This window comes from Orycteropus afer, unplaced genomic scaffold (genome assembly GCF_000298275.1).
Source record: "Orycteropus afer afer isolate SDZICR_OR568_19922 unplaced genomic scaffold, OryAfe1.0 scaffold00200, whole genome shotgun sequence".
Classification (NCBI taxonomy): domain Eukaryota; kingdom Metazoa; phylum Chordata; class Mammalia; order Tubulidentata; family Orycteropodidae; genus Orycteropus; species Orycteropus afer.
Genome location: NW_006921787.1, coordinates 4250292 through 4264988, shown reverse-complemented (window position 1 = coordinate 4264988; position 14697 = coordinate 4250292).

The window sequence follows — 14697 nt, the reverse complement described above, 5'->3', positions numbered from 1 at the left end:
TGGGTTTTCTAGGTATAGGATCATATCATCAGCAAATAGGGATAGTTTGACTTCTTCCTTACCAATTTGGATGCCTTTGATTTCCCTTTCTTGCTCTGGCTAGGACTTCCTAAACAATGTTGAATAGAAGTGGTGATAGAGGACATCCTTATCTGATTCCTGTTCTCAAGGGAAATAGTTTCAGTCTTGCTCCATTGAGAAGAACATTAGCTGTTGGTTTTGCATCTATGTCCTTTGCTATGTTGAGGAATGTCCCTTCTATTCCTATTTTGCTGAGAGTTTTGATCAGGAATGGGTATAGAATTGTATCAAATGCCTCTTCTGCATTGATTGATATGATCATGTGGTTCTTTCCCTTTGTTTTATTTATGTGGTGAATGATGTTGATTGTGTTTCTAATGTTGAACCATCCTTTCATAACTGATGTAAACCCCACTTGGTCATAATGAATTATTTCTTGATATGTTGTTGGAGTCCATTGGCTAGGATTTTGTTGAAGGTTTTTGCACCTATATTCATGAAGTATATTGGTCTGTAGTTTTCCTTTTGAGTGATGCCTTTGCCTGGTTTTAGTATCAAGATTATGCTGGCTTCATAAAATGAATTTGGGAGTTTTCCATCCTTGTCTATGTTTTGGAATACTTTGAGTAGAATTGGTGTCAGTTCTTCTCTGAATGTTTGGTAGAATTCTTTGGTGAAACTATTTGGGCCAGGACTTGTTTTTTGTTGGTAATTTTTTGATGACTTGTTCAATTTCTTCTTTTGTTATGGATCTGTTCAGTATTTCCACATCAGTCTGTGTTGGTTTAGATAAGTGATGTGTTTCTAGAAATCTGTCCATTTCTTCCAAATTTTCAAATTTGTTGGAGTACAATTGCTCATAGTATCCTGATATTATCCTTTTTATTTCAGTTGGTTCTCTTGTGATGTTGCATATTTCACTTCTTATTCATGTTATTTGTATTCTCTCCCTCTTTTCCTTTGTGAAATTTGCCAGTGGTTTGTCTAATTTATTAATCTTTTTTTAAAAAAAAACAACTTCTAATCTTGTTGAGTTTTTCTATTATCTTTCTATTTTCTGATTCATTGATTTCTGCTTGAACCTTTATTATTTCCTTTCTTCTGGTGACCATAGCCTTTCCTTGCTGTTATTTTTCTAATTGTTGGAGATGTTGATTTAAAGTGCTGATTTTGGCTCTTTCTTCTTTTTTTATGTGTGCATTTATTGCTATAAATTGGCCTCTGATCACTGCTTTTTCTGTGTCCCAAAGATTTGGGTATATTGTATTTTCATTCATGTTTGATTCAAAGAATTTTTGAATTTCACTTTTTATTTCTCTTCTTACCCAGTCTTTCTTAAGGAGGGTGTTGTTTGGTTTCCATGGGTTTGCTCTTTTCTGTTGATCTTCCTATTATTGATTTTTAGTTTGATAGCATTGTGATGTGATAAGATGCTCTTCAGTATTTCAATGTTTTTTTAAATTTTGTAAGGTTTGCTTTATGGCCTAACATATGATCTATCCTGGAGAATGCTCCATGTGCATTGGAAAAGAAAGTGTATTGTGCTGTTGTTGGGTGAAGTGCTCTGTAGATGTCTATAAGGCCAAGTTGGTGGATTGTATTGTTTACCTCTTCTGCATCTTTGTTGAGTTTCTTTCCAGTTGTTCTATCTTTCATTGAAAGTGGTGCATTAAATTCTCCCACTAGGACTGTGGCATCATCTATTTGCCTTTTAAATTCTGTTAAAGTCTGATTTATGTATTTTGGGGCTCTTTCATTGGGTCCATAGACATTTATTATGGTTATATCTTCTTGTTCAATTGATCCTTTAATCATTAGATAATGTCCTTCCTTGTCTTTTATGGTGATTTTAGACTTAAAGTCAATTTGATCAGAAATTAATATTGCCACTCCTGCTCTTTTTTGGTTGCCAGATGCTTGATATATCTTTTTCCAACCTTTGATCTTTAGTCTATGTTTGTCTTTGTCTCTAAAATGTGTCTTTTGTAGACAGCATATTGACAAGTTAAGTTTTCTTATCTGGTTTGCAATTCTCTGTCTCTTGAGTGATATATTTAATCCATTAGCATTCAGTATAATTATCAACAAATATGAATTAGTTGCTGCCATTTTGTTATATGTTTTTTCATGGTGTTCCTGGTTTTCTGTTCCATATTATTTTCTCTGCTGAGCTCATTATGTTTATGAATTGTTTTTTTTCATTTCCTTTGTTGCTATTGTTTTCATATTTGCTAAATATTTGTGTTTGTCCTCTTTTGTATTGTGATGTGAAGGTTTATAATTTTTCTTTAAGGTTACCCTGTGATTTATAATTTTCTCCCTGAGTTTAGAACACTGCATTCTATTTTGCAACTCTCTTGACTTCCTCACCATTTAGAAGTTCTGTAACTACATTATATTCTCCTGTTTTTGGTTTGTAGTTGTTGTCATTTGCCAATTGATATCTCTGGTTACCTGTTAATAATCTTCTAAACTTATTTTATTTTGGATACTTCCATAGCTGTGTAGGTTTCTGGGTTTGTCATCTTGTTTATTAGTGGTTGGTTGTTGTTTGCTATTGTTGGTTCTCTGTTCAAAGGACTCCCTTTAGTATCTCATAAGGTTGGTGTGGTTTTAACAAATTCCCTTAATTTCTGCTTATCTAGAAATCTCCTTAATTTCATCATCATATTTGAGGGACAGTTTTACCAGGTATATAATTCTTGGTTGGAAATTTTTGTCTTTCAGGGTTATATATAAACCATCCCAGTGCCTCCTTGCTTGAATAGTTTCTGCTGAGAAATCAGAACTTATTCTTATTTGTTGTCCTTTGTAAGTAACTTTTAGTTTTTCCTGTGCTGCTTTCAGGATTCTTTCTTTGTCTTTGGTTTTGATGAGTTTGCTGATGACATGTCTTGGTGATTTTCTTTTGAGGTCTATTCTGTTTGGGGTTTGTTGGACTTCCTGAATGAATATATTTTCATCTTTCGTCATATCAGAGAAATTCTCTTCCGACAAATTCTGGAATATTTTCTCAGTGATTTTACTTTTTCTTCCTGTTCTAGAATTCCAATGACACACAGATTATTCCTTTTGATGGTATCCCACATGAACATTAGGCTTTCTTCATTTTGTTTTGATCTTTTTTCTGATTTATGTCCTTCTGAAAAAGTATTCAGGTATTTGTCTTCAATCTCATGAATTCTGTCTTCCATTGATTCAGCTCTACTCTTTTGCCCTTTGAATGTGTTATCTATTTCTGAAAATTTAGTAGTGATCTTCTGGATTTCTATCTGTAGATTTTTTATCATTTCTTATTTTTCATTTATTTTGTCATTTTGTTCTTGTATTTTCTCCCAAAATTGTTTGTGGCAGTTAAGGTTGTGTGTCAACTTGATTGGGCCTGGTTGAGTGGCTGTGCAGCTGGTGGAGTCATTCCCCATGATAGAATGGCAATCAACTCCATGGTGGGATCTACCACAAGCAGCTGAGTAGCTGCTTTAGGGTTGTGATCTGCTTTTTGTATATATGAAGCAGCTTTGGGAAGTCTCTAGCTCATGGCATGCTTGTACCCTGCATGTGGCTGAGTGGTTATTCAGCATCCTGCCATGCTCTGCCAACCTTGGGACTTTCAAGGAACAGGAGGCAGAGCTGAAGCTCAAGGTTGGGGGACTTTCACCCAGCCCCTGGAGCCTGTCACTTTGAATTTGGACTTAAAGCCTCCAAATTGTAAGAATAAAGCCCTGTTTGTTAAAGCCATCCTATTTGTGGTATATTCCTGTCAGGCCAGAACTAGATAACCAGAACATTGTTCTGGAGTTTTGTCTGTGTTTTCCTTAATTTTGTAAGTGTTTTCCTTGATCTGTCTCTCAATCCTTGGAAGTTACCTATATATAATTATTTTGAATTCCTTATCAGGGACTTCCAAGGATTCTTCTTCCTCAGGGATGTGCTGTAGATCTGTATCCTGCTATCTTGTTTCTACCACTTTATCTCCCATCTTTGTGAGTACTGTGACGGTCTGTTATCTCTAGACATTGTGACATTGTAGTATTTAGATCTCTCTTAACTGTTCATGAAGAGCAGTAGGGAAATTCAAGCTCTTCTTGGTGGCCATTTATCATTGGCCAGTTGGTGGAGAAGGAAGTGGTGGCTCTCACTCTGCAAGTGGAGCTGCAGGAGGTGTGGGTGTGGTGTGTTATATGAGGACAGTTGCTGTATCCCACTAAGGTAGACAAAAACAACAATAGAAAAACCATAAAAAATGTAAAAGCAAAAGGACAAAAAACACATGGCATAATCACACAGGAAAAAATCACAAAAGAAAGGAAAAAGAAAAGAAAAGAAAAAAAGAAAAACCACAATCTTCGGGGAGAGGGCAATAAGAGAAAAAAAGGTAGAGTGGGAGAATAATGAAGAAAAACATGAGAAAAATGCAAAAAGATAAACAAGGAATAGGGCTAACCATGAAACAAAAAAATTGGAACTAGGTTCAGGGAAGAGAGAAAAAGCTGAAAACTAGAACCTTGGAAGGGAAGAATAAAGAACAATTATAAAAAGAACAATAGTAATAATTTAAAAAGAGACAAAAACAAACAAACTTAAAAAAAAAAAAAAAAGGGAGAAAAAAAATTTGGGCAGGACGGGACAGGGCACCCAGGCTCCATCTGACCACACAGACTGAGAAGGTGGTGAGAGTGAGGGATGGTCACACCTCTGTTCACCAACAGGGTATGGGGTATAAGAATAACAAGGGAAATATCACGTCTTTCCAGTTGTTGGCAGCTGTAATATCTGTGTGCTTCCTGGCAGGTGGAACCTATTCTTAATCCCTGGCATTTCAGAGAATGCTGCCACTTTAAATATCCAAAATCGTTGAATTCCTTGTAAACATCCAAAATGGCTGCTCCCTATGGATGGGCAAAATTCCATGGCTCAGTTTGCCTTCTTCTTTGTTGCTTCCCCTTTTATTCACCAGTCACCAGTGCAGTTCCTGGCTAGCAGGGCTGATTTTTAAGTTAATTCTTAGGTCCTAACACCACTCAGCAATATCCAAGTTCTCCATGCTGTCGGATTGCTGCCAGATTGCAGCTCAGTATGTCTCCTTTTTTGGTGTTTTCATGCAAATTCTTTTACTAGTTAGAGTTTAATTCATTTCTATATTCTTCCCTTCAAAGCTCAGAGCTCCAAGATTATCTTTTGTATCTGTGTTAATTAGTTTCCCTTTGTTGAAGATGATCTGTGAAGTCTTTCTGCCTACACTGCCATCTTACTCCAAACTCAGCAGACTGTAGTCTTTAATCTTCATGAGTAAGTGCTTCAAGTCATCTTTACTTTCAGCAAGCAAGGTTGTGTTGTCTGCGTATCATAAGTTATTAATGAGTCTTCCTCCCATCCTGTTGAGTTCTTCTTTATATAGTCCAGCTTCTTACTTCATATTAATTTTTTGTTTTTAGAACAATTTGAAAATTAAAATAAACTAAACAATGGCAATTTTGATGTGGGAGAAGGGGTAAAAAAAAAAGACAAAAACTACTTAAGAGAGCAAACACTAGCATAGTCTGCATGGGGAATGTAGATATCTATTAGAGCAATGGTGTGAAAAGAACATTAAGTGTGATATGGAGTGTGGTAGAATATGAAATTGGAATCTCAGGAGGAAGTCACAATTTACAACAATATCTGCCATCGAAAATTTATTTTGTCCTAAGTCTATAGTGAGATATAATATTGCTGCTGCTGTTGTTGTTAGTCAACTCGTTGTTGTTATGTGCCATCGAGTCAGACCCAACTCATAGCAACCCCTCCTTGGGTTTCCAAGATGGTATCACTATGGAAATAGATTGTCCAACCTTCCTTTTGAGGGGTGGTTGGTAGGTTTGAACCACCAGTCTTCTGGTTAGCAGTCAAGTGTCCTAGGCACTATGCTACCAGAGCTCCCAGTCAACTCATAATGACTAATTTCAATAGAAAAAAGCACTGACAGGTCTACTCCATCCTCACAATCACTCTTATGTTTGAGTCCATTGTTGCACCACTTTGTCAGTCCACCTCATTGAAGGTCTTCTGTTTTTTGCTGACCCTCTCTACTTTACCAAACATGATATCCTTCTCTAGGGACTGGTCCCTACTGATAACATACTCAAAGTACATGAGATGAAGCCTCGCCACCCTCTCTTTCAAGGAGCATTGTGGCTGTACTTCTTCCAAGACAGATTTGTTTATTCTTCTGGCAGTCCTCAGTGAATTCAGTATTCTTCACCAACAACTTAGATTCAAAGGCATCAGTTCTTCTTTGGTCTTCTTTATTCTTGTCCACCTTTCATATGCATATGAGGCTATTGAAAATACCATAACTTGGATATAACTTGGATCAGATGTACCTTAGTTCTCAAAGTGACATCTTTGTTTTTATTATTTTGAAGAGCTCTTTAAAAGAATATTTTCCCAATGCAATACATCTTTCTATTTCTTGTTTTTTCCTTCAATGTGCACTGATTGTGGATCCAAGTAAAATGAAATCCTTGACAACTTCAATATTTTCTGTATTTATCATGATGTTGCTTATAGGTCCATTTGAGAGGATTTTTGCTATTATTTTATGTTGAGGTGTAATCCATACTGAAGCTAGAGTCTTTGATCTTCTTCAGTAAGTTCTTCAAGTCCTCTTTACTTTCAGTAATCAAGGTTGTGTCATCAGCATATTGTAGATTGTTAATGAGTCTTCTTCCAATTTTGATGTCACATTCTCCTTCATTTAGTCTAGGTTCTTGTATTATTTGTTCAGAATACTGATTGGATAAGTTTGGTGAAATGTTACAACCTTAACTCACAGTATTTCTGATTTTAAACCCCAAATTAGTCCTTTGTTGTGTTAGGAAGACTGGTTTTTGGTCAATGTAAAGGTTCAACCTGAGGAAATTTAATGTTCTAGAATTCCCATTATTCACAATGTCATCCATTATTTGTTATGATCTGCACAGTTGGATGCTTTTGCATAACCAGTGAAACAGAAATAAACATCTTTCTAGTATTCTCTGCATTCAGCCAAGATCCATCTGACATTATCAATGATACCCCTTGTTCCACATGCCCTTCTGAATCCAGCTTGAATTTCTTGCAGTTCCTTGTTGATGTTCTGCTGCAGCTGTCTTTTAATTACCCTCAGCAAAATGTTCACTTGCATGTGATACTAATGGTATTGTTTGTTAATTTTCAAATTCTTTCATATCACCTTGGGAATGTGCACAAATATGGATCTCTTCAAGTGAATTGGCCAGCTAACTTATTCTAAATTCCTTGGCATTGACGTGTGTTGACTTCCAACATTGTGTCTGTTAAAATGTCTCAATCAATATTCCATCAATTCCTGTAGTCTTGTTTTTCGCCATTGTCTTCAATGAAGTTAAGACTACTTCTTTCAGTACCATAGGTCCTTGATAGTATGCTCTCTCATCAAATGATTAAATATCAACCAATTCTTTTTGGTATAATGAATCTGTGTACTCCTTCTATCTTTCCTTTATTCTTCCTGGAGCATTCAATATCTTGTCCATAGAATCCTTCAATATTACAATTCAAGGCTTAACTGTTTCTTCAGTTCTTTAAGCTTGAGAAATGCCTAGTGTGTACTTCCCTTTTAGTTTTCAAATTCCAGGTCTTTACATATTTCATTATAATACCCTGTTTTTCTTCTCTAGCTACCTTTAAAATCTTCTGTTCAATTATTTACTTCATCATGTATCTATTGGTTTTAGCTACTTAGGGTTTAAGAATAAATTTCAGACTTACTCATCACATCCAATTTGATCTTTTCTTTCTTCCTGTATTTTAAATGACCTTTTGCTTTCCTCATATATGATATTTGTGATAACATCCCCAAACTCATCTGGCCTTCAGTCATTAGTGTGCAATGAATCTAATCTATTCTTAATATAGTCTGAATTCAGAAGAGATATATTCAAATCTTTCTTTGGCTCTTGTGGACTTGTTTTAATTTTCTTTAGCTTCAACTTAGGCAAAACATAAGCAATTGATGGTGTGTTCTATGGGTGGTCCCTGGACTTAGTCTGACTGTTCATATTGACTTTTTCTATCACCTCTTTCCACCGATGTAGTTGATATGACTCCTGTGTATTCCATCTCATGAGATTCCCATAGACAGTCCCAGTTAATGCTGGGGAAAAAAATATCTGCAATGAATTATTTGTTGATTTTGTAAACTTTATCATGTGATCTCCTATGTCATTTCTATCACCAATGACATGTTTTCCAATTACTGATCCTTCCATTTAGTTTCAAATTTTCACATTCCAATCACCAGTAACTATCTATGCATCTTGATTCCATAACTGATCGACATCAGACTGCAGAAGCTGGTAAAAAATCTTCAATTTCTTTGTTTTTGGTTTTAGGGATTGATGTGTAAATTTTTATCATAGTTCTATTTGTAAACATATGGGCATTATCTTATGTCCAGGTTCTTCTTCTTAGTCTATCTTTGTCTGGAAGCTCCTCTGAAAACCATGTACCAAGGTTGACACTACTGGTATTTGAAATATTGGTGGTACAATTTCTAGCATAACAAGTACATGACTGCATTGTACTTCAAAATAGATCTTGAAATGTCCTTTTTGACAAAAAAATTTGATGCCATTCCTCTTTGTCATTCCTGGTACAGTAGACTATATGATCTTTTGATGCAAAATTGTCAATAATAGTCCATTTTAGCTCACTAATGCCTAGGATATTGATCATCAAGTGCTATCTTTTGTTTTTGGGAACTTACAATTTTCCTAGATTTGTACTTTGTACATTCCACATTCTGATTATTAATAGATGTTACAGCTGTTACTTTTCATTTTGAATTATGCCACATCAGAAAATTAAAGTCTCAAAAGCTCTAAGCCATCCACAGTTGTCCATTCAGGTCAACTCTATTGTGAGGAGGTAGCTCTTCTCCAGTCATATTTTGAGTGCCTTCCAGCCTGAGGGTCTCATCTTCTGGCACAATATATGACAATGTTCTCCTGTGAGTCATAAGGTTTCCACTGGTAAATTTTTCTTAGAAGTAGATTACCAGTTCCTTCTTTCTAGTCTATCTTAATCTGGAAGCTCCCCTGAAAACTGCACACCAAGGTTGACACTACTGTTATTTAAAATATTGATGGAATATTTTCTAGCACAACAACTCACAAGCCACCACAGTATGACAAACTGATAGATGAGTGGTGATGGGTAAGGCATGTAGGCTTGTAGATTAACACAATCTGGTTTGAATATTCATATATAGTCTAGGAACAAGATGGTGATGCCTGGGGATATAGCAATACAAGAAACAGGAAGACCTTTGAAACAGCCCAAAGACAGATGATGCACCCATGAACTAGGACAATAATAAAAAGAAGAGGGTAAGGGAGAAGGTAAAAATAATGAAAGGTAAAGCAAGGAAGATAAATTAATAGTGCAGAGAAGAGAAACAAGGGGGAGGAAGAGAATGTGGTGGCAGAGTGGAAGGGGAAGGGTATGAGATTAGCATTAGATCCTTAAAAGTTTATAATTAGAATTGCGTAAGTAAGGTAGGGTCAATCTATAATGACCTTTTAAAGTTTCTATGAGGAGATTAGCTGGATGGCTGAGAGTTGAGAAAACAGTGATAGGATACATTTATTATCTCTGCAACATCCACAATGCATAAATGTACAGGATTACCACTGTCATCTGAGTATGCCAATGACAAAATGTAGACAAGAACATACATGGTAAGATAAATAGGCAAAATAATGTTTATGCTACATTTGCAAGTGTAGTGCCTAAGGCATTTGACTGCTAACAAGAAGGCTGGTGGTTCAAACCCACCAGCCACTCCTCAGAAAGAAGATCAGGCAATCTACTTCTGTAGTGATACTGCCTTGGAAACCCAAGGAGGGGTCTCTATGAGTCAGATCCGACTCGATGGACAGTGAGTTTGATTTTGTTTTGAGGCCTTCTGAAAAAAGTGGTTTTGAATGTTAACTTTTAATCCCAGTTTTTAATCTTCAAAAATTATTATTGATGAACAGCATAGGGAAGACGATAGGAGATGTGAAGTTAAAGGGAATAAAACTAAAGCAAATAATTTTCATTTTTTAAGATTATGTGAGCAGAGGGAAAAATACATTCTTCATGCTTAGCCAAATAGGTTTCTCTGTTTAAATATCTGGAAATCAACTAAACCAGGGAACTGTAAACCTCACTTCAGGGACTTGATGGAGAAAGTAAAAGTCATCTAAGTCAGAACTAAAATCGAAACTAAAATGATCTCAGATATTTACATTTGAAAATAAGGTTCAAGTTTCAAATTTAAAGTACTCTCTTTTAAATATTCATTGAACAGTAATGCAATTTTGATACAAATTACTTTTCATTGTAAATGAATAAAAAAATGAAATATTTCATTTTAAAGCCTGCAAAATCTAAGAAAAAGAAAAAAAGGATTACACTTAAAAATGAAATAGCCATTTAATACCATATAATTTATTTTAACAAGAACATTACATGTTGCAAATAGCACCAATGATCCACCAATAAACAAGGATTTTGATGAGATAAAAGATAAAAAAAAAAATTATTCTTATTAGCATACTTTTATATTTTGTATGCTTAACTTTTATGTAACCAAATAAAAAACAATTTTACTGTCTCCTTAAAACCCATAAAAATAAATTGGTTACTATCAAGTCAGTTCCTCCTCATGGTGCCTCCTCAGAGGAGACTTGTGCTCCATAGGTTTTTAAATGGCTAATTTTTACAGAAGTAGATCTTAAAGCCTTTCTTTCAAGGTGCCTCTGAGGGTGTATGGGGCACCAACTATGCCTTTATCAGCTAAGAGCATTAAACATTTCTACCAACCAGAGATGCTAACTTATTCTTCCTAAAATGTAAATATCTGCAGTTTTAAATAGTTGGTCCTATTATTTATTTTTTATATTTATTTTTACATAAAATAACAAGGGTGAAACAATGAGGTGATTTCAACTGAAGTTATTTTATGAACTACAGCTCTCTTTGAACACTACCTCGAATGCCTAGAAACTTGCTTATTGTTGTTACGTGCTATCAAGTCAGTTCCAACCAATAACAACCCTATATATAACAGGACAAAACACTGCTCAGTTTGTGCCATCCTTACAATTGTTGCTCTATTTGAGCCCATGGTTGCAGCCACTGAGTCAATCCATCTCCTTGAGGGACTCCTCTTTTTTATTGATCTTCTACGCTACAGAGCTCCCAATCTTCTACATATAATGATGCAATCTTCTGTACCGAGGTAAATTATCTGTAGATGATCTAATCTTCTATATATAATGATACCCCTGCCTAGGGATTGCTCCCTTCTTATAACACATGCAAAGTATATGAGATGAAGTCTTGCCATACTTAGTTCTGAGGCGCATTCTGGCTTTACTTCTTTCAGGAAAGATTTGTCAATTCTTCTAAGATTCCATGGTATATTAAATACTCTTCAATAACATCGTAAATCAGAGGCATCAATTTTTCTTCAGTCTTCCTTATTCATTGTCCAGCTTTTCCATGCGTATGAGGCATTTGAGATACCATGGTTTGGATCAAATGAGTCTTAGTAAAAAAGGTGACATCTTTGCTTTTTAATTTTAAAGAGTTTTTTTTTTTTTCTTTTTTTCCCCTCAGCAGATTTGCCCACTGTAATCTATCATTTGATCCCTTGACTGTTGCTTCCATAGATGTTGATTATGGATCAGGAAAATGGAAAGCGTTTACAACTTCAATATTTTCTCCATTTATCAAATGTTGGTTATTGGTTCAATTATGAAGATTTTTGTTTTCTTAAGTTATGTTGGAATCCCTACTGAAATCTGTAGCCTATGATCTTTACCATCAAGTGCTTTAAGTTCTCTTTCCTTTCAGCAAGTGAGGTTGTGTCATCTGCATATTACAGGTTGTTAATGAGTCTTCCTCTAATCCTGATGCTGTGTTCTTTCTCATACTTTCCAGCTTCTCAGATTACTTGGTCAGCATACAGATTGAATCAGTGCCATGAAAGGATTCAACCCTGACACATACTTTTGCTGATGTGAAATCATACAGTATCCCTTGTTCTATTCAAACCAACTGCTTCTTGGTCTATGATCACATTCCACATGAGCACAATTAAGTGTTCTGGAATTCCCATCCTTTGAAATGTTATACATAATTTGTTATTATTCACATAGTTAATTGAATGCCTTTGCATACTCAATAAAACACAGATAAAGATTTTTCTGGTATTCTTTTCTTTCAGCCAAGATCCATCCGACATCAGCAATGATATCCTTCTTTCCATGTCTTCTTCTGAATCTCGTTTGAATTTCTCCCAGCTCCCTATTGATGTACTGTTGCAACCATTTTTGAATTATCTTCAACATAATTTTACTTGCATGTGGTATTAATGATATTGTTCCATAATTTCTGCATTCCATTGGATCCCCTTCCATTGGAATAGGCACACATATGGATCTCTTCCAGTTGGTTGGGCAGGTAGCTGTCTTCCAAATTTCAACAACAACAGATAAATATCACTCCAGTGTTGTATTAGTTGTTTCTGTTAGCATATTGTTCAGCACACAAGAAACCAAACCACACTTGATGCCTGTTGCTCTCCCTTTGTTTCTGACTCATGATGACCCATTTGTTACAGAGTAGAACTATCTTGTAGGGTTTTAATAGGCACAACCTTTTATGGAAGCAGATCACACACAGTAGACACTGGAAACTGGCTTCATCAATTAAACATTCCACCTTGATAAATAACTCAAGATAACTGAAATATGGAAATTCTTTGAAGCAATCCCAATTTTGTATATTTTATCATGGCCTTGGAAGGTGTCAGGTAAATGATCAACCAAGCATTAAATGTCCAAAATGTCCATTACCCTCTCCTTGTTCAAATCCCAAAACTCTGATACCGGAATGATAGAAGATTTATTCCTGGTCAATCAAGAGTAAAGAATTGGATACAAAGAAAGCAGAAGTGCCATTTATTGAAAAATAAAATTTAGAGTAGATTATATCTGGGATCTTTTAAAGTGTTATCTTCTCCATTACACTGTAAACATCTCTAGACAAGATAATAACAACTGCCCTGCCTACTTCACACAGTATTTTTCCCAATATAAAATGCAGTCATGCATTAGTATACACTTTTTAAACTTAGCATTATTGTGAAAATTTAATCTTTTTTTCTTCCTTCTTTCTCTCCCTTTCTTCCATTATATGTTAATGTTTTGTACATAGCAGAGATTCTCATATTTGGTGTTATTTAAAGGATAGAGATAAAATCAAATTAAAATGAAACTTCAGAATTGTTTCAAGAACAAGAAGTCATATGAGAGTAGACCAGGACAGATCTTTTAATCCAAACTTTTGTTTCTTGAGCCTCACATCATACCACTGGATCTTTGTTCACCGTGCATGATGGAAAAGGTGTTGCTGCCATTAGCACTCGAGTCAGGGCTATAATCTTTTGCAAACAGATTTCCAAGCTGTCTTCCCAATTTCCTTTGTGTGGGTTTGAACCACCAATTTTTGGCTAATTGTCTAGATCTTAACTATTTGCATTATCCAGGGACTTCTTAGGTGAGTTGTTGCACTTTGTGCATGTTGACTCATAGCAACCCTACAGAATAGAATAGAACTGCTCCATATGTTTTCCAAAGCTGTAACTTTTTTCAGAAGCAGACCACCATATCTTTCTCTAGTACAGAGGATGGTGGGTTAGAAGTGTTGAATTTTTGGTTACTACCCCAAGGATCCTTTGTTGGGAAGGATAGATAATGTGGAAAGAGTGATAATTTTTAATTGGGATGAGGGGCTTGATTTTCTGTTGGATTTTCACTGGTCATTTTGCACTAGGCACTTTACTTTGCCAAGCTTACTTTTCTTAGGTAAAGTAGCATCACAATCTATCAGGTTTTGTGCTTATCAACCAATGTAATGTAGTATAAATGAAAGTGGATTATGAAATTAAAAAATGCTGAAATAAATGAAATTAATCCTGGTGGCACAATCATTAACCAAACCAAAACCAAACTCACTGTTGTCGAGTTGGATCCAACTCATAGTGACCCCTCCTTGGGTTTCCAAGGCAGTGTCACTACAGAAGGAGATTGCCCAATCTTCCTTCCAAGGAGTGCCTGTGGGTTTGAATTGCCGGCCTTCTGGTTAACAGTCAAATGCCTTAGGTACTACACCACCAGAAAGCACTTGGAAATTTGGCGGTTGGAAAACACCAGCTGCTTCACAGGAGAAGAAAACCTGGTGACCTGCTTCCTACTGTAAAAAATGTATTCTGAGTGATTACAACTCTAGAGGACAGAGTATAACTTCCCCGCAGGGGTTTCACAGCTGTACATTTTTACAGAGGAGCTCTGGTAGCATAGTGCCTAAGGCACTTGACTGCTAACCAGAAGGCTGGCGGTTCAAACCCACAAGCCACTCCTCGGAAGGAAGATGGAGTAATCTACTTCCATATTGATACTGCCTCAGAAACCCAAAGAGGGGTCGCTATGAGTCGGGGCAGACTCGATGGCACATAACAACAACAACAACATTTTTACAGATGCAGACTGCCACATCTTTCTCTTGCAGAGTGGCTGGTGGATTCAAACCACCATCAGGCCTCTTACCTGTAAAGATTACAGT